General features: G+C 49.1%; 1 protein-coding gene across 1 annotated transcript in view; it reads right to left on the bottom strand.

Annotated features, from left to right (window-relative positions):
- The window catches only part of DUSP12 (dual specificity phosphatase 12), a 204,736-nt gene that overhangs the window by 67,411 nt on the left and 111,843 nt on the right, over positions 1-25,482 (bottom strand). The window lies entirely within an intron of this gene.

Raw genomic sequence — 25,482 nt, 5'->3', positions numbered from 1 at the left:
CCCACATCATGGGTAGAATGCTCTCATGGTGAGGGGGTAGTTATTTTTTTCAAAAACAATATACACTTTGAGATTTTCTTTTTGAAAATTAAAAGAAAGGTATATGTTTAATGTGTGGTTCCGTCATCTTGACGGAGCCACCCGTCAGCTTACAATGAATTTCCACGAATCGCCGTGATGGCAGTTGCTGGAAATGCAAAAGATGCTGGCAGGCACAGCGGACGTCGCTAAATATGGCAGGCGGAGTACCATCGCAATGGCGGGACTAAACTACTCTGCCATGGAGATGGTACTTATACAGTCAGGCAAGAATTCAATCAGCCCCTTAAGCGCAGACATGTGTCTGCAGGTTATATCCGTCCCCTGGATTGCAGGACTTTGACTGTCATTATACACAGTACTTCTTGACATTTCAATGGAGCTTTATGGCCCAGAAGTCACTAAACTGTGCAAACGTTTATTAGGCGGAAATACGACTTTGGTCAGTGGTTGCCTCCTTCGGCTTTATGCTCTATCGAATGGGTTCCCTTCCACTGGAAGCATCAGCAATGCCCTAGCATAGTGGTAATGCATTAAAGATGTTGACGCATGAAAGTCAGCGGAGAGCAGTCGCTGGCCCCAATTCAAATCTTTTCATGCAGTGAATGACTGTCAGTCAACGGCCGTGTTGACTCAATAAATGAACCCTCAAACTAGGGGAGAAGTGGCATGCTGATTTGAGATAATGGACTTATGAGCAATTGATAATGTGGAGTGTACTTATCAAAGGTCACTGGTATCTGTGGGAACTCTCGAGAGCCCCAGGGCACACAGGGGTTACTAGGCTTCAGCCAAAACAATGTGACCCTTAAAGCAGGGTGTACTGTGGCTTTCCCTTACTGTTGACCCAAAATTAAGCATCAAATATCCCCCGTTTTAGCATTTGACTGTCAGCGTAGTGATGCCAAGCAGCTCTAAGCTTCCTCAAGGAGATGGGGTGGGGAGAAACACAGAACTGAAAGCACCTGATGATATGTACATTAAGGATCAGTCAGTACTTAAGAAAAAGGTAATTTCGTCAGTCAACTTTATTTTGCATCGTTTAAAATGCATAAAAGTAGAGACATAAAAATGCAAGCATAAGACAACATATATAGAAATTACTTTTGTCAGTACACGTAGCTCAATACTACAAACTAAATGAGGAATGTAAAAATAAATAAAAAGCACACATTGGTTCCTGCAAACGTATTAATGTTTAGACGATTCTCCCAGGTAGCCTAACAAGAGCAGGGTGCAAAGATCCATCCAAGACCCCCACAGTACATGGGGTAGATCTTCCCTCTTCCCCCTAGATAGTGACTATCTGCTAGACACTGGTCACAGTACAGTCACTTCTGATGTCATTATAGCTCTCCCGGTGACTCTGAGATTTCGGTCAGTTCAGTGAATGAGAACTTCCCGGAAGGTGCTGCCGGCGGTGGCACTGCTCTTGGCCGTGTGCATGCCTGCTTTGATGGAGTGCAGTGTGGTCTTCAAGCTACCTGATGTCCTCCTGCATCTGTGTGAAGACTCAAACCTCAGACTCAGGTGAAGGGAAGTGATAATGGCACAGGTAACGCATGCAGCCATGTGCTGGTGGAGGAGGTCAACTTTTTCATTGGGATCTTGCTCAGGCTGAACATTCAAGCCCACCACCCAAAGAAACGAAGAGCCACGCTAGATCGCAGCAGTTAGCTTGCTGATACGATGAACGACAGACAGCGGTTGCACATTATGCTGCCGCCAAGTCATCGCAGATGCTGCTTCTCCTGGAGCAACAAACTGTTAATTGTGGTGACAATGTTTTGTAGTGCTAATTTGTCAAAGTGCTTTTTGCCAATTCTATCTTTTGCAGGCACTTCTGTCAACTCTAACTGCTTTATCCATGGCTACATGATCCTATCAGGGAGTACATGACACCCCAAATGCAAGCACAGGTCGGGGATGCAAACAATCTCACTCCAGATGCCCTGCTGGAAAACAAGGGTCACCAGACCTCACCACGCAGCCTGGCGGAGCACATCTTTCCCCGAGTTGCTCTAGGCCAACTTCAGTGGCCACTGTGCTAGTCTTCACAGCCTTCTTTTCCTGTAAAGTTTTTCTCCTGTGCAAGCACACCTCCAGTACTCCTGCTTTGCAGCCAGTGGGCTCCTTCCTTCTTGGCAGTCTCAAGGTAGCTAGTCTTGCACAAATCTTACCTGCTGCTGTCTTGTTGGGGCTGCAAGTCCTGCCGTGAGGGGAACGGCGTTTTCACCATCGACTCCCGCCTGGAGGGCTGCGAATCTCTGGCATCGCCGTGAGGGGAACGGCCAGCGATACTTCACCTCCCATAATCCCCGGTCCCCGGCGCCTGTCATCCACGTCATCAGGCTGCGCCAGGGGGGATTAAAGCCCGCCTCCACACCCGCAGCGCGGGACGCGCACAAATCTTACCTGCTGCTGTCTTGTTGGGGCTGCAAGTCCTGCCGTGAGGGGAACGGCGTTTTCACCATCGACTCCCGCCTGGAGGGCTGCGAATCTCTGGCATCGCCGTGAGGGGAACGGCCAGCGATACTTCACCTCCCATAATCCCCGGTCCCCGGCGCCTGTCATCCACGTCATCAGGCTGCGCCAGGGGGGATTAAAGCCCGCCTCCACACCCGCAGCGCGGGACGCGCACAAATCTTACCTGCTGCTGTCTTGTTGGGGCTGCAAGTCCTGCCGTGAGGGGAACGGCGTTTTCACCATCGACTCCCGCCTGGAGGGCTGCGAATCTCTGGCATCGCCGTGAGGGGAATGGCCAGCGATACTTCACCTCCCATAATCCCCGGTCCCCGGCGCCTGTCATCCACGTCATCAGGCTGCGCCAGGGGGGATTAAAGCCCGCCTCCACACCCGCAGCGCGGGACGCGCACAAATCTTACCTGCTGCTGTCTTGTTGGGGCTGCAAGTCCTGCCGTGAGGGGAACGGCGTTTTCACCATCGACTCCCGCCTGGAGGGCTGCGAATCTCTGGCATCGCCGTGAGGGGAACGGCCAGCGATACTTCACCTCCCATAATCCCCGGTCCCCGGCGCCTGTCATCCACGTCATCAGGCTGCGCCAGGGGGGATTAAAGCCCGCCTCCACACCCGCAGCGCGGGACGCGCACAAATCTTACCTGCTGCTGTCTTGTTGGGGCTGCAAGTCCTGCCGTGAGGGGAACGGCGTTTTCACCATCGACTCCCGCCTGGAGGGCTGCGAATCTCTGGCATCGCCGTGAGGGGAACGGCCAGCGATACTTCACCTCCCATAATCCCCGGTCCCCGGCGCCTGTCATCCACGTCATCAGGCTGCGCCAGGGGGGATTAAAGCCCGCCTCCACACCCGCAGCGCGGGACGCGCACAAATCTTACCTGCTGCTGTCTTGTTGGGGCTGCAAGTCCTGCCGTGAGGGGAACGGCGTTTTCACCATCGACTCCCGCCTGGAGGGCTGCGAATCTCTGGCATCGCCGTGAGGGGAATGGCCAGCGATACTTCACCTCCCATAATCCCCGGTCCCCGGCGCCTGTCATCCACGTCATCAGGCTGCGCCAGGGGGGATTAAAGCCCGCCTCCACACCCGCAGCGCGGGACGCGCACAAATCTTACCTGCTGCTGTCTTGTTGGGGCTGCAAGTCCTGCCGTGAGGGGAACGGCGTTTTCACCATCGACTCCCGCCTGGAGGGCTGCGAATCTCTGGCATCGCCGTGAGGGGAACGGCCAGCGATACTTCACCTCCCATAATCCCCGGTCCCCGGCGCCTGTCATCCACGTCATCAGGCTGCGCCAGGGGGGATTAAAGCCCGCCTCCACACCCGCAGCGCGGGACGCGCACAAATCTTACCTGCTGCTGTCTTGTTGGGGCTGCAAGTCCTGCCGTGAGGGGAACGGCGTTTTCACCATCGACTCCCGCCTGGAGGGCTGCGAATCTCTGGCATCGCCGTGAGGGGAATGGCCAGCGATACTTCACCTCCCATAATCCCCGGTCCCCGGCGCCTGTCATCCACGTCATCAGGCTGCGCCAGGGGGGATTAAAGCCCGCCTCCACACCCGCAGCGCGGGACGCGCGCGGGCGGCGCCGGGCTAAGCCCGGGCAAAGGGCGGGCCGTCTGAGGCCGTCAGAGGCAGGAGAAGGCAGGGCAGGGCTACGGATCTAAGATCATCGTTTAATTTGTAAGTGAACAGTCCTAAAATATCTTGTCTTAAAGTTATTGTATAAGTCCATACTCATGTCGAAACCCAAATCATCCAACCATCTTGGTGCTGGGGATAAGAGGACAATGGACAACTATTTGGTAAAAGTTGTAAATAAGATTAATAATGATCGGAGACTTTCATTGGGCAGATCTAATTTAGACACTTCCCCAACGGATATTCTAGCTCCCAATACTGAAATACCCGTCGAAAGCAGTACAGTTACTATAGACAATGCTGATGGGATTACTGTTGCACTTTCTGTCTCAGATATAGTTGGAAGCATTGATGAACGCACTTCCCAATTGAATTCTTCTATCACATCGACTATAGCATCTGGTTCTAAAATCATTCTAACCCCCTCCCCGATGCAGAGGAAAACACGGGCATGTAGGAAAGCACCAGCAAAGAGAGTGGTGATCCACAAGCCAAAAAAACAGGGCTCCTATCAACAAGGAAGGGGGGCTTTACCGGAGCTGTCCAAAGAAATATCAGGGACAAACGATAATACAGAGGGGGTCTCTCTGCATGCAGCCACCATAGGACATTTGGTCTCAATTTTTGAGACCAAACTAGAGTCTATAATTAGTCCTTTGATGGCAAAATTAGATATAATATCGGCAGAAGTTGACAATTTAAAGGGCCTCCTGGCCTCTTATGAAAAACGACACTCTCCCCCCGCGTTTACCCCCGTTTCTGTCGGTTCAGCCCACACCCACTATAAGCCCACAGAGGGTGCCAAGGAATCTACTTTACATTTGCTTGGTACACACAATGCGGGAGCTCCACAGGGACTGGGGGACAGTATTCAGTCGAGTCAATCCATACACGAATCATCCACTGCAATATCAGTTTTGGCTCCACCTACATTAGCCACCTCTGCAGGAAAAGTAACTTCTGCACACACATGCTCAAGTAACAATCAGAAGCATGTAGTCAGGGAAGATGTTGATCATATTAAACATAAGAAAAATCATATTGTTAACCTTCCACCACAGTGTGCCCCTTATACAGTTGTATTGATTAATGTCCCGGAGGCAGACTCTAGTATGCCTAACTCTAGCCAGGAATCTCATGATTCTTTAAAAAATAAATCACTTGCTTGGCTTAACAAAAATTGTGGATTTCCGCTGTCATTTTCACAAGACATCTTATCTACCCGCCGAGTCAGTTGGATAGGAGAAGGCAGGAAAACTACTACAGGGGACTGTATCCTTGTTAACTTTAAATACCCACAACACGTGGCAACTGTCCTCTTAAGAGCCGCCTCCCTACCCAACCAAGTTAACTTGGTTTCTGTTAGACCTTTAGGATATTTTTACAGCTATTTAGATGGCCCACAAACGCTAAGGTCCCAACAGTTTGAGCAGTATGAACCCGGTTTAATCAGGGGTGGGGCTAGTTATTTTCCCCTTTTGCCACCAAGAGCCCCGCAGTATCATAATAGAGGGAATATACAGTTTAATGAGGAATTCGGTAGGCAAAGGGACTACACCATTCCCCTTTTCAACCGTTACTCTGCCCTGTCCTCATTGGAGGAAAACGACTGACTGTCCAATATTTCTATGAACACGAATGAGAAATCAGTTAGTGGTATCTGCTCTGATACTGTAGCGACTATCCCCCCCTCACCTTTGCCTGAATCTAACAAGGCAGAAGTTGTTCTGGAGAACATAGGAACTAATAAGACACAGAATTGTCGTACCATTGCAGATCCTTCTTTAAATCTTGACCTTACCCTGGTAGACCCAGCAAATGATCACACATGGGTTAAGCGTGATCTGGATACAGGTTACCACGTTGTCACGTGGAATATTGCCGGTCTGAAGAGGAAGTTAGACTCCCCTTGGTGGAAGGATTTTATGAATATTGGGTACGATATAATATGTCTTCAGGAGACGTGGTGTGAGGAACCTATTTTTATTGAGGGATATTTAGCATACAGCTTGAATGCAGTGAGTTCAATTGCAGGAAGAGCTAAAGGAGGCCTCTTGCTTTTAATATCCACCAAACTAAAAACCTGCAAAGTTAAAAGTTGTGTTTCAGTGGATGCCCATTCCCAGGTGTTACGTCTAGAGTTTGACAAAGGGAAAGATTTGTTGTTGATAAATTTTTATAATAATGTTTTTACTGCCGATAGAGGTAATATCCTGATTGATCTTGAAAAAGAAATTGAGAGGACTCAGGCAGTTACAGGCCACCAATCTATAGTTCTTTGGTTGGGTGACTTTAATATAAATCCCTGTCCTCATGCCCCGAGTAACTCATGTGGCTTCACTAGGGAGAGTGGTAACATGGAGGAAAATGATGGAAATGATGGTTTACACTTCCCACATTGTACGTATGGCACTATCCTTAATATGATGTTAGCAAAATTTGACTTGGATATGTTAAGTTGCACGAAGAATAGTAACAATGTTAACTGTCCAACATTTACCGGAAGAGGAGCTAACTCATATATTGACCACATTTTATTGTCCAACGATTGTGCATACTCCAACTTGTGTGTTAATGAACAAATTCTAAGTGATCATAACAGCATCTCTGTATCACTGCACTGTTGGGGTCCCAAAAACGTGGATGCTAATAATAGGATCAATTTTATCGAGGCTGTAAGACCCAATGGTTTCAGGATTAAATGGTCCAAGGTCGTTCCACATGAGTTGTTGGAGGAGGTTTTAAGAAAGTGTACCTTGGAGATAACCTATTGTATTAGCGACGAGGTACATTCGCAAGTTATATTGAACCACCTACGTACAATTAGTGCTACAATTGATAATTTACTCACAAAGCCGCATAAGGGGAAAAGAGTAATTAACACTGGCTGGTTCGATAAAAGTTGTACACATGCTCTTCATGCCCTAAAGCAGGCGATGAGCATTAAACCACGCGATTGTACAGCAATTAAATCTTGTCGTTTTGCTTATAAAACATCGCTTACTAGAAGGAAAAAAGCTCTCCAAGAGGAGGCTTGGTATAAACTCAGCTGTGCGGCTGAAATAAATGATAGCAAGTTATACTGGCAGACCATAAACAGTCCCTTCTTAAAAGATGACTCAGTGCCTGAAATTACCTCCCATGTCGACTGCCAATCATGGATGCACCACTTTTTAAATATTTTTAATCCGGATAGGTTAATTTTAGATTCCCATATGGACAATGAGTATACCTGGCCTAGATTGCCTTTAGATATTGGTCTTGATGAGGTTTATGAAGGCCTACGCAATAGTAAGGGCGGAAAGGCACCTGGCCCGGATGGAGTCCCGCTGGATTTGTATAAATCCGAATTAGATCTGTGGGCACCGATCCTGACTAGGTTTTTTAATGCAATAACGGAGGGCCAGATGCCAACTTCCTGGGGCCAGTCAATAATTATTCCTCTTTTCAAGAAGGGATCAAGGTCCGAGGCAAGTAATTATCGTCCCATTTCTCTATTAGACGCTTCGATAAAAATATGGAGTAGAATAATCTTAAAGAGACTTGAGACATGGGCCGAAGAAAACTCGATAATTTCAAGGGCGCAATACGGATTTAGGAAAGGTCTGGGGACTCAGGAACAGTGTATTAATTTAGATCTCTTAATACACAAATACACTGTTGCAAAGGAGGGGAATCTCTTCCTCTGTTTCGCAGACCTAAGCAGCGCCTTTGATCTTGTAGATCATAACATCCTTTGGGACACATTGTTAGATCTCGGAGCTCCCAAAGAGTGTGTTTTCTTTCTGGCTCGGTTATATTCTGACCTTTCATGCAAAGTACGCTTTGGTCCTATGGGAGAATGTACACCTTTTTTTAAAGTTGCAAGAGGGATTCGTCAAGGGTGCGTTTTGGCCCCGTTTTTATTCTCTTTATTTATAAATGAAATTGATTCGATTTTAAGTAAATTATCCTCAGACGCCCCCTTGATCAACGGTAGCGTTACCCCTATTTTATTATACGCAGATGACGCAGTTCTTATCTCACGTACACAGAATGGTTTACAACGCCTCATAGATAGATTTGTGCTATTTACCAAAGAGAGGAAATTGATCATTAACAAAAGTAAGACTTTTGTTATGACCTGTGGAAAGAGGGCGAAATCCAATTCCTCCTTCTTTATTGATAAAGTTAAAATTCAACCGGTTAATAGTTTTTGTTATCTAGGGATAACATTTGCAGGCAACGGGAAATGGACGAATGAAGACGAGAATGTAAGGTTAAAGATGAATAGAAACACCAATAGTATTTTTAGATTTGCAGCTAAGCTAGGACAAAGGAGTGTGAAAGACATGCTAGCAATTTACAAAGCTAGGTGTATTTCATCTGCTTTGTATGGGGCAGGAGTCTGGGGGCATCATTCTGTTAATGGCTTACAGAATGATGAAAATAAGTTTTTGAAGAAACTGTTATGCGCCCCGTCCTCGGCTCCCAATATCTTAACTCATATGGAGGCTGGTATTGACTTCATTGCGGATTTAGCCGCATTACGCCCATTACTTCTTTGGCGCTCTATCTGGTCCAAACCTGAGACTGCATTTACACAAGCAATCATTAAGGATTGCTTGAAACTTGATAATCTATCTCGTATTCCCTGGTTGAGTTATATTTATCACTGGTTTAATCTTTTGTTTGAATGTAACATCCGTCTGAATCCCGAAGCTGCTGCACTGATACCAAAGAAAGACATTAAGTCTAAGTTCCTAGCATTCAAGAAGTTGGCTAGAGAAAATCAGTCTAAAAATCTAACAACAGTTGCTTCTTACCTTGACTTGAATTTAAGGCCAGGTTTTCAGACATATCTTGCCACCGTGACTTATAACTCACACAGATTTGTCTTAACCCGTTTAAGGCTTGGAATTGTACACCATCTAGTCTCCTTCCCAGATATTAAGATTAAATCTAATATGCTGTGTCCCTGTGATAACATGTCTAAACAAAGCTGCTGCCACTTTTTATTGTTCTGTAAATTTTATTGTCATTTTAGGAAATTTTACTTGAAACCTATCCTTTTAAAAAATAATATACGTTCCACTAAATCAGCAATGAAGTTCCTAATAACTCTAGAAAGTCCTGATACCTGTTTTTTCGTGGCATCCTATGTGCTGAAATGCATGAATATCAGGAAGTCTATAGTCTGCACCGATTAATTTTATCTAGTCATGTACCTTGTATATAGTGACATTGTCCAGATTTTGATATGAAATTGTAACTTGAAGCAAAATTTTTGATGAATTATGTATTGTGGGACTGTTACCATATTTAGCACTTTTGTACATTTGCACTTATTTGTTAACTTTCATGGAATTTACACTTTATTTCAACCACAATGTGGATTCTTAGATGGAAGACTATCAAGTCTAAGGAAAGAACTATGCACTTTAATAATGTGTAAATATGGTCTTTTGTTTCTGTCATTGTGTATAAGACATTTTGTCTTATATGTATTTTTAAATGTTGTTCTGCTTATATGGTTGTATTTTACATACCGAATAAAGCTTTTGAACTGAACTGAACTGAACTGAGCTAGTCTTGCCAGAATACAGAACGTCCAGATTCCTATTTCTGAACCTAATCTGGCAAAGGGAAGTTGGCAGTCAGAGACCCAGGTTATAGAGACAAGATTTCTTTCTTGCTCTCCACAAGAATGAGGCCTCTGAAACAGATCAATGGGAAATCCTGGCACAATGACTGCTGGTTTCTGCCCCATACGTCTAGCAAGTTTGCAGACCGAGAATATGTATTCTACAGGTACAAATCTTGGACCAAAAAAGGGCATTTCCGGATGTTTGTGGCTTGAGAAGTTTGGGAACAATACACAGTCTATCTTCTAGTTTCAGAAAGAAAAAGAAGTGGGCCAGTGCGGTCCCTGACGGGGGGGACCCAAACCAAAAGGCAGAAAAGAGAAAAAGAGTTCCCCACTGTGCTACCTCTCGACCGGTTGGGGGTAATACTTTTGCGGAAGAAGGGACACTAAAGAAGGCAAGGGGTGGATCTATACTTCAAAGGTTTATTTGCTGCTATTCACAAAAACCCTTGTCTGGTCCACTACAAAGGAATATAGGAATGCTTTGGATGAGCTCTGCAATTCACATTGATGTATGTCTGGCTCCATATCGGTTAGGACTTGCAGACACAAGATTCAAAATGGCTTCCTGAGCTGCAAATGCCAAACAGTACGTATGCTCCATGAACGTGCCCCATATGAATGGAGCGATGAACCCAGTTGTAGGGGACTGAAAAACAAATTTAAACGAGCATTGGCAACACCAATAGGTCTTTGCCTGTGCATGTTTACATTTGTTTAAACAAGCAAGAGCTAGTGCCTGTGCCAATGTGTTTTAGTCATGCTGTACACCAGTGTGGGGCTGTTCAGCGTGGCTAAAAGTTAGTGCGTAAAGGAGAGTGGCATGAAGTGGCATGGTGTGGGATGGTGTAGAGTGGAGAGTAGTGGTGTGATGTAGAGACTTCTGGAGAAGACTGGAGTAGAGTGTTGCGGCATAGAGTGGAGTAGAGCGAAGTAAAGTGCAGTGTCAGAGAGGAGTGAAATGTCGAAGAGTAGAGTGTTAAAAAGTGGCACAGAGTACACCGTTGTAAAGTGTCTGGGAAGGTCGCAGAGTAGAGGGGTATGGTATGGAGTACAGTGATGTAGAGTGGTGTGGAAGGGCGTAGAGTGAAGTGTCGTAAAGCAGAGTAAAATGTTGCAGAGTAGAGTGCCGTTGAGTTGCTTGGTGTAGAGTGGAGTAAAGTGCTAGAGTGGAGTGGCATAGAGTGGAGTATCATGGACTGATGTAGAGTGGCATAGACAGGAGAGACAGAGTGGAGGTGCAGAGCAGAGTGGAGTAAAGTGTCGTTGAGCGGCATGGCGTTGAGTGGAGTGTTGTAAAGTGGAATGTATGAGTAGAGGGTCGTAGAGTACCGTGGAGTGGCGCAAAGTAAAGTGTTGTGGAGTGTCGTAAAGTGTCAGGGAGGGTCATAGAGTGGAGAGTCGTAGAGTGGTGTGGAAGAGCATGGAGGAGCGTTGGGTGGAGGGGTGTGAAGTGTCAAAGTGTAGTATCGTAGAGTGGAGTGGCATACAGTGGAGTGGCATAGAGTGGCATAAGTGTGTTGTAGATTGGAGTATCGTGGAGTGGTGTAGGGTGGCACAGAGTGGAGGGACACAGAGTGGAGTAGCGTGTTGTGGCATAGAACGGAGTAGTGTTGTAGAGTGGAGAGGCATAGAATGGAGTTGAGTGGCACAGAGTGTACTGGCATAGAATGAAGTAGTGTCCTACAGTGCAGTGGAGTAGAGTGACTTTGGGCCTTAATAGGAGTTCGGTGGTCCAATGGACCGCCTAACCCATGGTTGCGGTCCAATGGACCGCCGAACCCACGGTTGCAGTCCGCGGACTGCGGAACCCATGGTTGCAGTCCGCCTAAGCCATTAGGATGTGGAGGTTGGACCACCACGAGACCGCTGCTGCCGCCAGGGATCCTGCGGCACCACTAAGCCTATTAGTTTCCTCACCGCCACACTTTTCATGGCGGTGCGAGCGCCATGAAAAGTGTGGTGGGGAGGAAAGGCCCCCTTGTGCCTCTGCGCCATGGGGTGCATGCAGGGGAGCACATGTTGCACCGCCCTGTATGCATGCAGCCTCAGTTCCTGCAGGGCACGGACTTCGCAGTAAAAATAAGTCGTATTCTGGCGGGCGGGTTTTAATGGCTTTGGCCGTCTCAGAGCAGGGCAGCAGCGTGGCTGTTGGTATTATAATTATGTTCCCAAATTTGGTATTTCACCTTCATTTGGCTGCAGGCACCCACAATGTGTGGCATACATGGTATTCCTAATGTAGTCACTGAGAGATTCTTACCAGTAGTATGTTTGACTCTCAAAACAAAAAATACTCCAATAGAATCGGTGGCAATATGTGTCCTGTAGTATACAGTGGATATTTTACGTCAGCAGTGCATTTTTGACACAGAAAAATATGTATATGTCAATCAATCAATCAATCAATTAGTACATTTATAGAGTGCACTACTCACCCGCGAGGGTTTCAAGGCGCTGAAGGTGAGGGGGTGCTGCTACTGCTCGAACAGCCAGGTCTTGAGGTGAGAAGGTCTTGGGTCAGTCGGAGGTGGGTGGGGAGGGAGTTCCAGGTCTTGGCGGCGAGGTAGGAGAAGGATCTGCAACCTGTTGTTGTTCTTTTGGTGCGTGGTACGGTGACGAGGGCGAGGCTGGCTGAGCGGAGTTGGCGAGTCGGGGCGTAGAACGAGAGGCGTTCGTTGAGATATTCGGGTCCGGCGTTGTGGAGCGCTTTGTGTGCGTGGGTGAGGAGCTTGAACGTGATCCTCTTGTTGACGGGGAGCCAGTGCAGGTCTCTCAGGTGGGCGGTGATGTGGCTGTGGCGGGGGATGTCCAGGATAAGGCGTGCGGAGGCATTCTGTATGCGTTGCAGTCTTCTGTAGCTTGGCCGTTGCCCCTGCATAGAGTGTCCTTCTTGTTTCCGTGGGGATCCATTTGAAGATCTTTCGTAGCATGCAGAGGGTGTTGAAGCAGGAGGAGGAGATGGCGTTGACTTGCTGGTCATAGTGAGCGATGAGTCCAGGACGAACCCTAGGTTGCGTGCATGGTCGGTGGGTGTCGGTGCTGTGCCCAGGGCGGCGGACCACCAGGAGTCGTTCCAGGCGGAGGGGGATGGTCCAAGGATGAGGACCTCCATCTTGTCTGTGTTCAGTTTCAGACGGCTAATCTTCATCCATTCGGCGACGGCCCTCATTCCTTCTTGGAAGTTGGATTTGGCAGTGACTGGGTCTCTGGTCAGGGAGAGGATCAGCTGGGTGTCGTCGGCATAGGAGATGATGTTGAGGTCGTGTGCGCAGACGATGTCGGCGAGGGGGCTCATGTAGATGTTGAAGTGCGTCGGGCGGAGTGATGAGCCTTGGGGTACGCCGCAGACAATCTTGGTGGCCTCTGAGTGGAACAGGGGTAGGCGGGCTCTCTGGGTTCTGTCGGTGAGGAAGGAGGAGATCCAGTCCAGGGCCTTTCCCTGGATCCCTGTGTTGTGGAGACGTGTTCTTAGGGCGCGGTGGCAGACCGTGCCGAAGACAGCTGAGAGGTCTAGGAGGATGAGGGCTGCGGTTTCTCCGTTGTCGAGCAGGGTTCTGATGTAGTCGGTGGCGGCGATGAGGGCGGTCTCAGTGCTGTGGTTGCTGCGGAAGCCAGACTGGGACAAGTCGAGGGAGCCGTTGGTTTCGAGGAAGTTGGTCAGTTGCTTGTTGACTGCTTTCACGAACCTTCGCCGGGAAGGGGAGCAGGGAGATGGGCCGGAAATTCTGGAGGTCTGATGTCGGCTTCTTAAGGAGGGTGTTGATTTCAGCGTGTTTCCAACTCTCAGGGAAGGTAGCAGATTCGAAGGAGCTGTTGATGATGTCTCGGAGGTGGGGTGCGATGATGGGGTCTGCTTTGTTGAAGGTGTGGTGAGGGCAGGGGTCGGATGGAGAGCCGGAGTGGATGGTGTTCATGATCTGGGTGACGTCTTCGGTGTTGACAGGGGTACAGCGACTGAGGAGGGCGGGGGGGGGGGGGGGGCGTTGGTTCTGCGGCTGGTGGATGCGTCTGGTTTGCGAAGCTGTCGTGTATGTCGGCGTTCTTGCGGTGGAAGAAGGCCGCGAGGGAGTCGCAAAGGTCCTGTGAGGGGGGGGGGGGGGATGTCGTTGGAGCTTGGGTTGGAGAGTTCCTTCACGATGCTGAAGAGCTCCTTGCTGTTGTGTGCGTTGTTGTCTATGCGCTCTCTGAAGGCTGTTCTCTTGGTGATGCGGATGAGCTGGAGGGGTTTGCGGTCTTAAGGGCCTCGAGGTTTTCTGCAGTCCGTTCTTGGCGCCAGGATTTCTCTAGGGTTCAGCGGGATTTTTTGGAGTCCTTGAGGTCTGTGGTAAACCAGGTGGTTCTCCTGCTGTTGTGCTTGTTCAGAGGGTTCTTGATAGAGGCGAGGGTGTTGGCGCAGTTGCTGATCCACTGTGTGAGGTTTCGGGTGGCGGTGTTGGTGTCCGAGGCGTTGGCCGGGGGGCCCTGGGCGAAGGCGGCAGTCAGCTGGTCAGTGGTGACTTTGCTCCAGCATCTTCGGGGGATCTTCGGCAGTTGGATGTGTGCGGTGAGTTTCTTGTAGGAGATGTGGATGCATCGGTGGTCGGTCCAGTGGAGAGTGGTGGTCTGGCTGACCGTGACGTTGGTGCTGGTGGAGAAGATGGGGTCCAGCGTGTGGCCTGTGTGGTGGGTCGGGGTGTTCACTAGTTGCTTCAGTCCGAAGTTGGAGAGGTTGTCGAGCAGGGTGGTGGTGTTGTTGTCGTTGTTGTTCTCCAGGTGGAAGTCCAGGTCCCCCAGGAGGATGTAGTCTGTGGTGGCGAGGGCGTGCGTGCTGACGAAGTTGGCGATGGATCCGTTGAATTGTGGGCGTGGACCCGGTGGTCTGTAGATGAGTGTTCCTCTGAGGGTGGTCTTGGGGTCGGTGTAGATCTGGAAGTGTAGGTGCACGGCGGCGCTGAGAGTTTCTTCGGTGCTGGACGTGACTCTGAGGGTGTTCCTGCGGACGATGGCGATTCCTCCTCCGGGTTTGTTGGTACGGTCCCTCCGGATGATTTTGTAGCCGTGCGGGATGGCAATGGGGATGTCAGGGGCCGAGGAGGCGTTCATCCAGGATTCCGTCAGGAACGAGACGTCCGGGGCTGTTGAGTCGAGAAGGTCACAGAGTTCAATGGCGTGCTTGTGTACGGAGCGGGTGTTGAGTAGGATGCACTTGAGGTCGTTGTTGTTTCCTGGGCTGGTGTGGGAGGCGGTGGTTCGGGTCCTGGTGTAGCAGCAGTTTCGGCAGGAGAATGGTCCGTGAGTGTGCTTCGGGGTGGCTTGGTAGCAGGCAGTCAAGCAGCCGGTGTTGAGTGCGAGGAGGGTGGCGGCGTCGAAGGTCTGTCGTGCGTGGTGAGCCTGTCGGGTGCCAGGGGTTCTGGCGCTGGGCGCGGTCCAGGCGCGGACAGGCGCAGACGGGCTTGCCTCTGTGGCGCCAGTGGCGCGGCCGCGCAGCGGCCTGCATTAAGAAGGGGTGGAAGGAGGGAGGAGCAGCTGGGAGGCAGGTAGCGAGAGCCAATGGGAGGGAGGGGGGCGGGGACGCAGTGGCGGGAAAGAGCGGGAAAAGGAGGAAAGGACGGCGAAAAAAGCAATAAAGACAAGGAGGCAACTTTATTCACTCGGGGGGGGGGGGAAGCAGAGGGGAGCAGAGGCAGCACAACGGGGGGATCACGAAAAACAGAAAGAAAGCGAGGTAGACAGGGACACAACGCAATCAGATGGACAGAAAGCAAGCACAGATGAGCAGAGAGAGTGAAAGCAGACAGAACACATTCGGTTGGACAGAGCAAGCACAAATGAGCAAAAAAAGAGAACAAGCAGACAGAAACAGGCAGAGCAATACTTACAGCCCACCACTGGGCCACTAGGGATGAGGCGCAGGCAGGAGCCTGTGGGTGGAGGAGGGCCTCGAACTTCCAGCAGTAGCAGCGAGGGGCAGTTCTTGCATTGTGCGCTTTAAATCACCCTAGCTTTTCTCTTACAGGAAGAGAGGAAGCTCCAAGTCTGCCTAGTTTCCAAAATGATTGTCTTTTCTTGCAATAACTGCCCCACACAGTTGAAATCCCTTCCATCACAATTCTCGCAAATAATTATTGGCTATGATAAATCCATGGTTCATTTTCTTGACTTCATGTAGTACTTATGTGCTCCAGTTAAGGGTTCACTCTAACTCACCATGTTCAGGGTTCAGTAAATAGACTTTAGAAGATTCATAAAGTTAAGTACTTGGAGATGGGCCTCAACGAGGCAAGTGAAATCAATTGTTTGGGTTCATCCAAAAAGGAGATCTGAAACACTCCTCTTCAAATCTTTTCCTGAAGCACAGTTACACCCATCCGTTGAGGGGTCTGGGAGGGTCCCAAAGTGTACGATTCTCATACAAATGAGGACACTTATGAGAGACTTGACCTCTTTGGCTTTATTTGCACCACAGAATCACTTGGCCAGCTAGTAACTGGTAAAAACTTTGCCAAAGATAAAGCAGACAAAAGCATCACAATGTAAAGATGGCCCCAACCGAAAAGGTGTTTGCTGAAAAGTTCTGCTGGTGGCAGGCTCGTTTGGAGCAGAGGTACCAAACTATCAAGGAACTAAAGAACTTCCTCTTGCTAAGTTCTTGCTGAACACACCCAATCAGCCTAGGAAAGCAAACCTTTGGCATCAAACTTTATATTTATGTATAAAACCACACCAGTTCCTTAGAGCAACTACTGAATGGATCTCATACGTCACTTTGTAAACACAGAACAGTTGCTTAAGAAGGAAGATAACATAATTCACAGATCCCTTGAAAGAAGGTGTGAAGGCGTGGCCCAGTAATACAGAACATTGCCTTCATTCTTATTTGACAGTCAGTTCTCCCTTCAAAGATTAGAAGCCTTTCTGCCTGTGCCTCAGCTGCTGTGACTAGAGGAAGTTACGATTGTTGGCCTAAATCCCAATCTAAACCTATTCTGGAACATGACTGAACCAATGAAAATCATATATGTATCGCATATATGAAGATGACTGCAGAAAGGGAACTTTTTTTTAATTAAATACATTTTTAGGATGCAAACAAAAGCATCCCTCTCCTGGCAGGATTAGAGAGCACTGGACGATTGTGGTAGGTTGTAAATGTTTTCTTTGCACATAAATGTCACACACCCCTATCCTAAAACAGCACACAACTCTGCCAATGAACCAAAAAGGGGCTCTTCTCCATATCAGATTATTTCTCCAAATAAAGAGAAGGCGTCTTCATGACAATGCAGCTATACAGGGAACCTGAGGCCGCATGCCATCGTGCCATCGTATCGTCTAAATCCAGAAAAGCTCAGGAGAATAAACTGCAAATTATACGTGGCCCACAGTGGCCTTTAAAAGACAGAACATCTGACCTGAGCATCACAACTGCTGAGCTCTGACATGGATTAGAAAGTGCATAACTCTTTTCCAAAATCTTTCAGAAAGGAATGTCCATAAATAAGGGCACAGAGTGGCCGGATGTTTTGACCCTTACTTCAGTATGTTCAAAGCAGCCATGTTGATAATGTTTGTTAGCAGGCCATGTAGTGTGGGGCAGACAGATGAACCCTGGGGTACCCTGCAGACGAGTTTGGGGGGAGACGACACATAAGGAGCCAGGCTGACTAACTGGGCACCACAGTCTGTGAAGATACAGCAGATCCAGTGGAGCACAGGTCCTTGCATGCCGGCTTCTTGGAGACATCAGATGAGGATGTGGGTGGGAGACAGTGTCCAAGGCGGCAGACGGGCTGAGTAGGATGAGAGCTGAGGGGTCTCTATCCATGATCGGTCAGATGTTGTTAGAAATGGAGGCCTCCAGTTGGCAGCAGCTGGCGCTGGTGTCAAATAGTGACCCTTCTTCCTAAGTCAGAGCAAGGGTCCTACACCCTTTGGTAACCCCTGCTCAACTCTGTGGTAACGTAGCACGAGCAGACAGGCCTATCTCAGAGGCAATGTGTGAAGCATTTATGACCATACACAATAACTCTGGAGAGACGCTACAAAACGGACAGCACAAGCAAGTATAGAAAAATAGTGATCTTTATATAGGTTAAGCAAGAAACGGAGAAATGCTCAAAGAACCACAATGCACATAATTACAGATTCATTCAGGGCAATGGATGCACTCGAGCGTGCGGGTGGAACGGGCTTAGTTCGAGATTGGGGCCTAGGCGGCCTGGTTATGCACAATGTACCTGGGATATAAAGGGGGGCACAGCGCACAGCTTAACAGGGAAGGTGAGGGATGACAGGCGGACTCTCAGCCGCCACATCTCCTCGGCTGCAGCAGTCCGCGGCGTGCACTCACGCTAATCCTAGGACGGGGTTAGAAGGCGGCACCCAGCGGCACACACAGAAGATGGCAAGGTTTGTGACGTAGGGGCTAACGTGGGCGCTCAGCGACACAGCTCTTCAGCTGCAGCGGCCCGCGATAGCAATAGCGATTCTTTCTGTAGTAAAACAAGGGTGGGCACTCAGCGGCACAGCTCCTCAGCAGCGGCGGCCCAAAATAGCGATAGTGCTGATTCTCGTAGTATCCTCGTGGTAGGACCGATGCGGGCACTCGGCGGCACAACTCTTCAGCGGCACAACTCTTCAGCGGCAGCGGCCCACACTAGCGACAGCAATAAATTTCGTGGCAAGGCCAAGGCGGGCACTCAGCGGCACAGCTCCTCAACTGCAGCGGCCCACAACGGCAACAACAATGGATTCCGTAGCAAGGCAAAGGCGGGCACTCAGCGGCACAGCTCTTCTGCTGTAGCGGTCCACAATGGCGATAGCAATAGTTTCCGTGACACGTCAAATGCGGGCACTGAGCGGCAAAGCTCCTTCACTGCAGCGGCACACAATGGCGATAGCAATAGTTTCCGTAGCAAGTCAAATGCGGCGTTCCCCACAGTGGAACTAGAGACCCTGGATTTCTCGACAGAGGCCTCACCTGCAAGTAGGATTCCCTTCAAGAGGAATCCGGGCTGCTGTCGAATGAAGTCTAATGTCCCTGAGACTTCGGCAGGAGGCAAGCTCAAATCAGGCCCTTGGGTAGTTGCTTCAGTAGATGGATGAAAGTTTCAAAGTCCTTTTCCTTTTGTTACGCGAACAGAGGTTTGTCTTCGTATCCCGAAGTTACACACCAAAGGGGTTTCAGCTCAGATGTTTATACCCCAAAAGTCTTGTTTCTTGAGAAAGTCACAAATCACTCGACCCGGCCAGAACCAGCCTGGTGTCGACTTGGGTCACTTTATTTACGATGCGGTATCCTCCCTTTCAGGTAGAGGTGGCCCACCATCAGACGCCCAGTGGAGCCATCATTCATCTTGCCAGGCACAGCCCTGCTCAGATCAAAGGGGTCACCCCTCCCCATACTTCAACGACAGATTCCTCCATTTGACCCAGGTCGGCCTCAGCCTGCCATGGCCCTCTAAACCAGACAGCCAATACACATACCAAGAAAACACACAGGAAGGGTTAGACAAAAAGATACCTGCTTTACAAAAGCGGCAGTTGCACACTCAGAATATAAAGACAATCACCACTACCAGATGCACGTTAATATTTGAAGCTGAAGCATACCAAATTCGACTTTCCTAACATGTTCTTTGGCACTACTAAGACTATACTAGTTCATACAGTTAATTTATAATAAGGAGCATTCGCACTGTGACAATGAATGGCAGTGGCACAGCGCCCAGAGCGTCTAACGCCAGCAACCACGAAGGAGACAAAAAGTGACAAAAAAATAGAAGGGAGATCTACGGCAATGGTGCCAGGTCTAACAGATGTCATATGTGGCGGCGATGAAAGCAGTCACATGCTGTGGGTTTGAATGAAACTGGATTAAATTGGAGCGAAGAGGTGACGGACGTTAAGGTGATTGACTAGTCGCTTGTGGATGATCCTCTGCAGGACATTTGCAGGGTAGGGCAGCAGGGAGATTTGTGGGGTTGTTGGCCAGCGTTTTCGGTTCTGCTGAGGGAGAGGGGTAAGGGGGTAACATACTGGTTTGCTTCCTGGTGTCGGGAATGTGGCTGTGTAGATGGAATTATTCATTATCAGGGTCAGAGCTGAGCTGATGGGGTCCAGTCTCTTGGTGATGAAATGGCGAGGCATGAGTCTGTATGGTGCTCCAGAGTGCATGGACCACATGGCCGTTGTGATTTCCGGACTGGTGATGGCGAGTTGCTAAGGGAGAGTCTCAATGGGTGGGATGGCAGCAAGAGTCCAGCTGGGGCGTGAAGTTGTTGTTTGATAGCCAGGTGTTCCATACTGCAACTGCTGGTGTCAGCGGACGTGGTGGAGCAGAGGATGCCCACTTTGAAAATGATGGCGAGTCCGACTCCAGGCCTACCGGCTCTGACCAATCTTAAAGTCTTGTTACTGGAGGGCGACAACATTGTCAACCAGGTTTGTCAGGAAGAGCAGTTCCAGTGAGCGGCTGTGCAGGTGGTCAAAGACTTCGGTGGGTTGTCTAGTGAGTAACCAGGTGTTGGGAGCTGTGTGGGGGTGTGGAATTCATGGTCATGTTTTGGGGAAGAAGTGGGTGTGGTGGATGCGGGTGGAGAGTAGTGCTTCAGAAGAGGCAGGGGAATGGGGTTGGGGGCAAGGACTGGGGTAGTGGAGCTTCTTGGATATGGTGAGTAGGAGGAGGAGGACCAGGGGTCCTGGCACTAGATATGGCACAGACTGGCTTGCCTATGGTGCTCCAGTGGCATGCCTGCTGCACCGGTCTTCCTGATACTTCCTCTAAGAAGGATAGGGAGGGAGGTGGGGTTCTCAGGGTTGTGAGTGGGTGGGGCTAGAGTAGGCATGAGGAATGGTGGGAAGAGCAGGTGGGAGCGCAAGGAAAAATCAGGAAGGCTGCCACAGAGAAAAGGTGCAGAAGGAGGAGCAAAGGGTGAAAAAGCAGATAAACCAAGGCAAAAGGAGGCAAAGAGCGGATAGAAGAGTGAAAAAGGAGGCAGAAAAAAGGAGAAAAAAAAAGAGAGAGGAGACAGACACAGAAAAGGATATAAGCAAGAGAAATGCTAGGGAGCGAGTGAATGGTCGAAGATCAAAGACAAAAGAGATACTGCTCTACTGTATTCCGCCAAAGAACATGACGAAAACTGTATATTGCCTATTAATCTGGCATTTGCTTGGCCAAATATGCAAGGGGGTGAGCCCCCATCAGAAGGAGAAAACCTGGTGGGGCACTGCAAGGAAACTGCAGACCCTGAGGGTCCATACGTGCCGTAGCCTGCACTTCTGGAAGTGGTGAGAGGACAAGAGATACTGGAACAAAATAACAGCGGAGGTCCAGCTCAGAAAGTCCTCCCAGGAGCAGAAGCAGGTGTGGCAAACCACGACCCTTTTAATGGCCCGCACCTTGGTAGTGGCTAACCCACAGCTTGATAGGGAGCCAGAGCGCCAGAGAGCAGCAACAAAGGGGTAAGCATAAGGTTGTTTGTATGGTGTTGTCCGATTAATAATGGTCTTGCAGGGTCACAAAACAAGTCTGAGTATTGGTACTTAAGCCACAACTATAACAATGTGAAGTCTACGCTTTCTAAACTTAGTGATGTAATGTCAGGGATGCTGTATGGTCAATAATACATATCTAACATTACATGCGCCTGCTCACAACCGTATTAACACCCAATACATTTCTTCGAAGGCATATGGAAGATTAGAGAAGCTTTCACCATTTGCATAATTATTAACACTATTTTGTGCTCAATGTTTTTGCAATGGACACTTTCGGTACCCCTGTAGGTCATACATGAAGTCCGACAGGTGACCCTTGGAGTTAAAGCTGGGGTCCTGGAGTGAAGGTAAGCAGTTCAACTCTTCATTTTAGGGTTCGAACAGCATGGCTGTCCTTCTGGTCTTCACAGGGATACTAGTGATGTGACTTTACATTTTGAGGATGCCATCTATATACCTAGTAGCAGCCAGTGGGTGGATAAGAAGTGTCTTTAGTCACAGAAAATTAGTGTGATGAGTTCCCTTGATCTTCCTAGGGTGCCTGTATTGTGAGACCTTCCTGAAGGTTGGCCTGGTGTCAGCTTCCTTTGTGTATGCACTGTCCATTGCCATTTGAAGAGCAAGTGTGCACGTACCAGATCCACCCCACCCATCCTGGCAGCATACTCCACTACTTTCAACACCTAGTCCTTATTCTACACTAGGTCGTAAAGATATCCTTTTCACAGGGACTAAAAATCACACCCCAAGGGCAGCAGGAATGTTCCAGCCAGGCCCCTGAATTTTTTTGCAGCACAATGAAAACTGATATATAGGTGTTCCTTTCCGACTTAGAAATTACTGTCCAAATGTTTCATTTCAGAGCATGTAGCATTGTTATAGAAAAAAGGAGTAAGTATCCTTCTTGAATTTCCATACCAACTGTGATTAAGGAAGTTAACCGGTGTTTAAGTATGGGAGTGCTATGCATACACTAAAGAAAATAGGTATTAGGTTATATAAAGTAGCCTTCCATGTTGTCACATTAAATGTGCATGGTCTGACCTGTGGCCATTGCTGGTATTGACCTCACTAAAGTCCATGGTGAGGTGTCGTTAGGAAAAAAGGCTACACTGGATCGAAAGGAGGTGGGGTCAAGCTTGAGCAGGAGATGCTGGAGCCCAAGGATGTGAGACTGTTCAGTGGAAGGAAGAGGTGGTGGGGTGTACAGGTAAAAAGCTACACCCCTCAAACAGAAGACCCCATGCTCTGACAGGTGCCAGGCATGCTTGGAGGAGGGACACCGGGGAGAGGGGTAGAGAACAAGAAGCCTGAGGCCTATAGTCACCACCACAAGGGAGGATAGTGTGACACCCTTGAAGGCATTTACTAGAGCCCTCATGTATGAGGTTCAAGGAGGTTTAAGGAAACCTGACAATGACTATGCCAGATTCCGGACAATTGAAATGAAGCAGTACCCTGCCTTGGTGCCAGTTGTGTGTGTGCAGGGAGTGAGGGGGGGGGGGGGGGGTTATTCCACACCTTAGCTCGAACTCTTTGTATCTGTGTTGTTCCCAGAGGTTGTGGGGTGGCTAGCGGTGGAACGGGGTCGGACATGTGGCCTGCCAAGGGCCAGCCATTGGAAGCCTTTGCCCCGCACAGACGCTGGAATGAGGGGGGTTGGTTGAAGGCAGCACAGGAGATAAGGAAGCACAGCACTAAGATGGAATACAACTACTTTGGGGATTGGGAGAACATCTGGTGTGAGACAAATGTAGGAGAGGTGATGCAACAAAGCATCCATCAGCACAAATGTGCCTCTAACCAACATGACAAAAGAAGTGTAGACTACACCCGAGAGGTGCCACTAACCCCACTCTTAGACACAGAGCCTCATAGGACACACGCTGTGGCCCATGAGGTTACTATAGGCTGCTAAGTTTTCCAGGTCCATGCCTAAGGAGCTGTTCAAGTAGAGTTTGTTTTCTTTCAATTCTAGGAGTTCCATTTACGGTTTTATAATGGAACAAAAAAGACAACAACTCCCAGAATTGAAAGACAAACATGGACCACAGCAACTGATGGTTGCCAAAATAGGACACGACCAAACCAACCTGGAGTCCCAAAAAGTTTTGACACTTGAAAGGCGATTTGGGGCATAATCTCGTAATCTGACATCTGGTAAGCATGAAAGCAAATAACAATTTCGAGTTCCATCTATAGGATTGTCTTTGTTCTTTTGTTTCCAGGTAAAAAGAGCTGAACATGTTAGTATAATTGCATTATTTACTTTTATTCTACGCCAAATCATCAGTAAGAAGCATTTTGACCTCATTATTTTTCATCATACCTGGTCCCTCACGTTGACCTCTCTTGCTGAAAGCCAGTCAAACTCCTTAACAATGAGGCTGGGCACTTCCTATGGCCTAGTTTTGTACCAGCAGGTTGAATTTAACTTCAGTCAGTCATAACTGTCTGGCAAGAGGTGTTTACACAACATATATTGCAACTGCATTTATATAGTGTTTTATGCTTTGACTACAGTTGAAATTACTGTTCGATTACTTTTGATTACTTTCCAGATTACTTTTTCTACTCAGGGTGAAATTCCTAGGTAGCAAACTGGGACTTTTCTTAGAGAAAAGGGAAGTAAAGCAGTTTTTATATATTTGCAGTTCCATACAAACCAACTCCACATTAAGAACAATTTTCAAGAAAAGCAGTCAATGCAATCATATGAGAGGAAATTGAGTTATCGGTTTACAGGTAAGTACTTAGTTGTGGGAGTTGGGTTTCTGGGGTTAGAACCAGGGTTCCCCCAGGGTCAAGGATGTAGTCTCAAAACACCCTCAGCGGCACTAGGGCAGTCGGGTGCAGAGTGCTGAAGCCCAATGTTATCCAATGGGGCAAAGGGGGCCTCCGGTTGGTGGCTGCTCATGAGCCGGCCACAAGGTTGTGGGAGTAAAGCTCCTGGTGTTAGGCTCAGGGCAAAGGGGGATCCAAGTTAGCACACAAAGTGCACCCGCAGCGGCACAGGGGCAGCTGGGTGGAGGGTGCTGTTTTGGCGTCGGGTGCCCTGTTGATTTCAATAGGGATTCTCCGGTTGCAACAAACACTGCAGGCTCGGGGATGAAGATCTTCTGGAGGTGACCACCAGTTGGAGAGGTAAGTTGGGATTCCTGGGGATGCTGGGAAACCGTCTGTTGGGCCGCCCAAGGCCGTGTGACAGAGTGCCTGGGTGTCTTTAGGCGTCGGGTTTTTCTTACCAGTTCCGACCGCGGTCGGGGGGGGGGGATCCTCCAGAAAGGGGCTGTAGGCGTTTAGTGGAGTGGAAATTTGAGGCAAGTCAGATCACCAGATGTCAGGTCAGGATCGCTGGGGAGACCTCCTGGTGGTGTTGGGCCACTCAAACTCAGGCCATGGGCGTCGGGTGCAGAGTGGTGCAGATTTGTGGATTTGGTCAGAGCCAGAGTCTGTTGGTGAGCGAATCCGGTGCTCATGGGAGACAAAGTCTTGGTTTTGGAAGGCAGGACAGGTCCTCCGGGTTCTTGAGGGCTGCTGGCTGCAGAACATGCAGGAGCAGGTTTGAGGTGGGGACAGGCCGCTAGGGCTGGGCCACAGTGAGTGGGCAGCCTCCTTTTCTTAGTTCAGCAAGGCTTCTTCGGTCCTTTCTCTTCTCTCTTCTTGTCTGAGGAGGCAAGGTTCAGGATTGCCCCAAATTACTAAATTTAGGGCCATTACAGGTAGGCACAGGTCTGGACCAATGGGTGCCTCCCTATTATGCCACTCTCCAGTGGGAGGGGGGCATATGCCTCCCTCTGGTTGGCTGGCTCCCCCCCATCTGCAAGATGGCGGAGACTGACAGTTGTACTTCACCTCGCCTTCCCGACCGAGAGGTGGGGTTGGCAAAGGTGGGCACACCTCCCTTCCTCACTTGGTTTTCACACCAATTCTCCCACGTAAAGTGGGGATCGGAATCGGTGGAGGCCAGTTGCTGGAAGCAAAAATGGCTGGGGTAGCTCAAAAGCCGACAAGCCTTTGAAGCTTCCCCTTCGTGGACCATGCCCATCCTGGGGGAGGAGGCTTGGCACCTCGTCCCAGGGTGTGATTTGTTTCATACCCCCGAGAGCAGCAGGCTCTCAACCCAGGGGTCCAGAAACATGTCTGGTGGTGGCAGCCGGCGAGCAGCCACTCAGCCAGGACACTAGACTTAATGTGCTGAGAAGTTTGATACCAAACTTC

The sequence above is a fragment of the Triturus cristatus genome, chromosome 4_2, assembly GCF_964204655.1.
Source record: "Triturus cristatus chromosome 4_2, aTriCri1.1, whole genome shotgun sequence".
In the NCBI taxonomy this organism is placed as follows: Eukaryota; Metazoa; Chordata; class Amphibia; order Caudata; family Salamandridae; genus Triturus; species Triturus cristatus.
The sequence above is the reverse complement of the archived record's forward strand: the minus strand, read 5'-3'. Positions and strand labels throughout refer to the sequence as shown.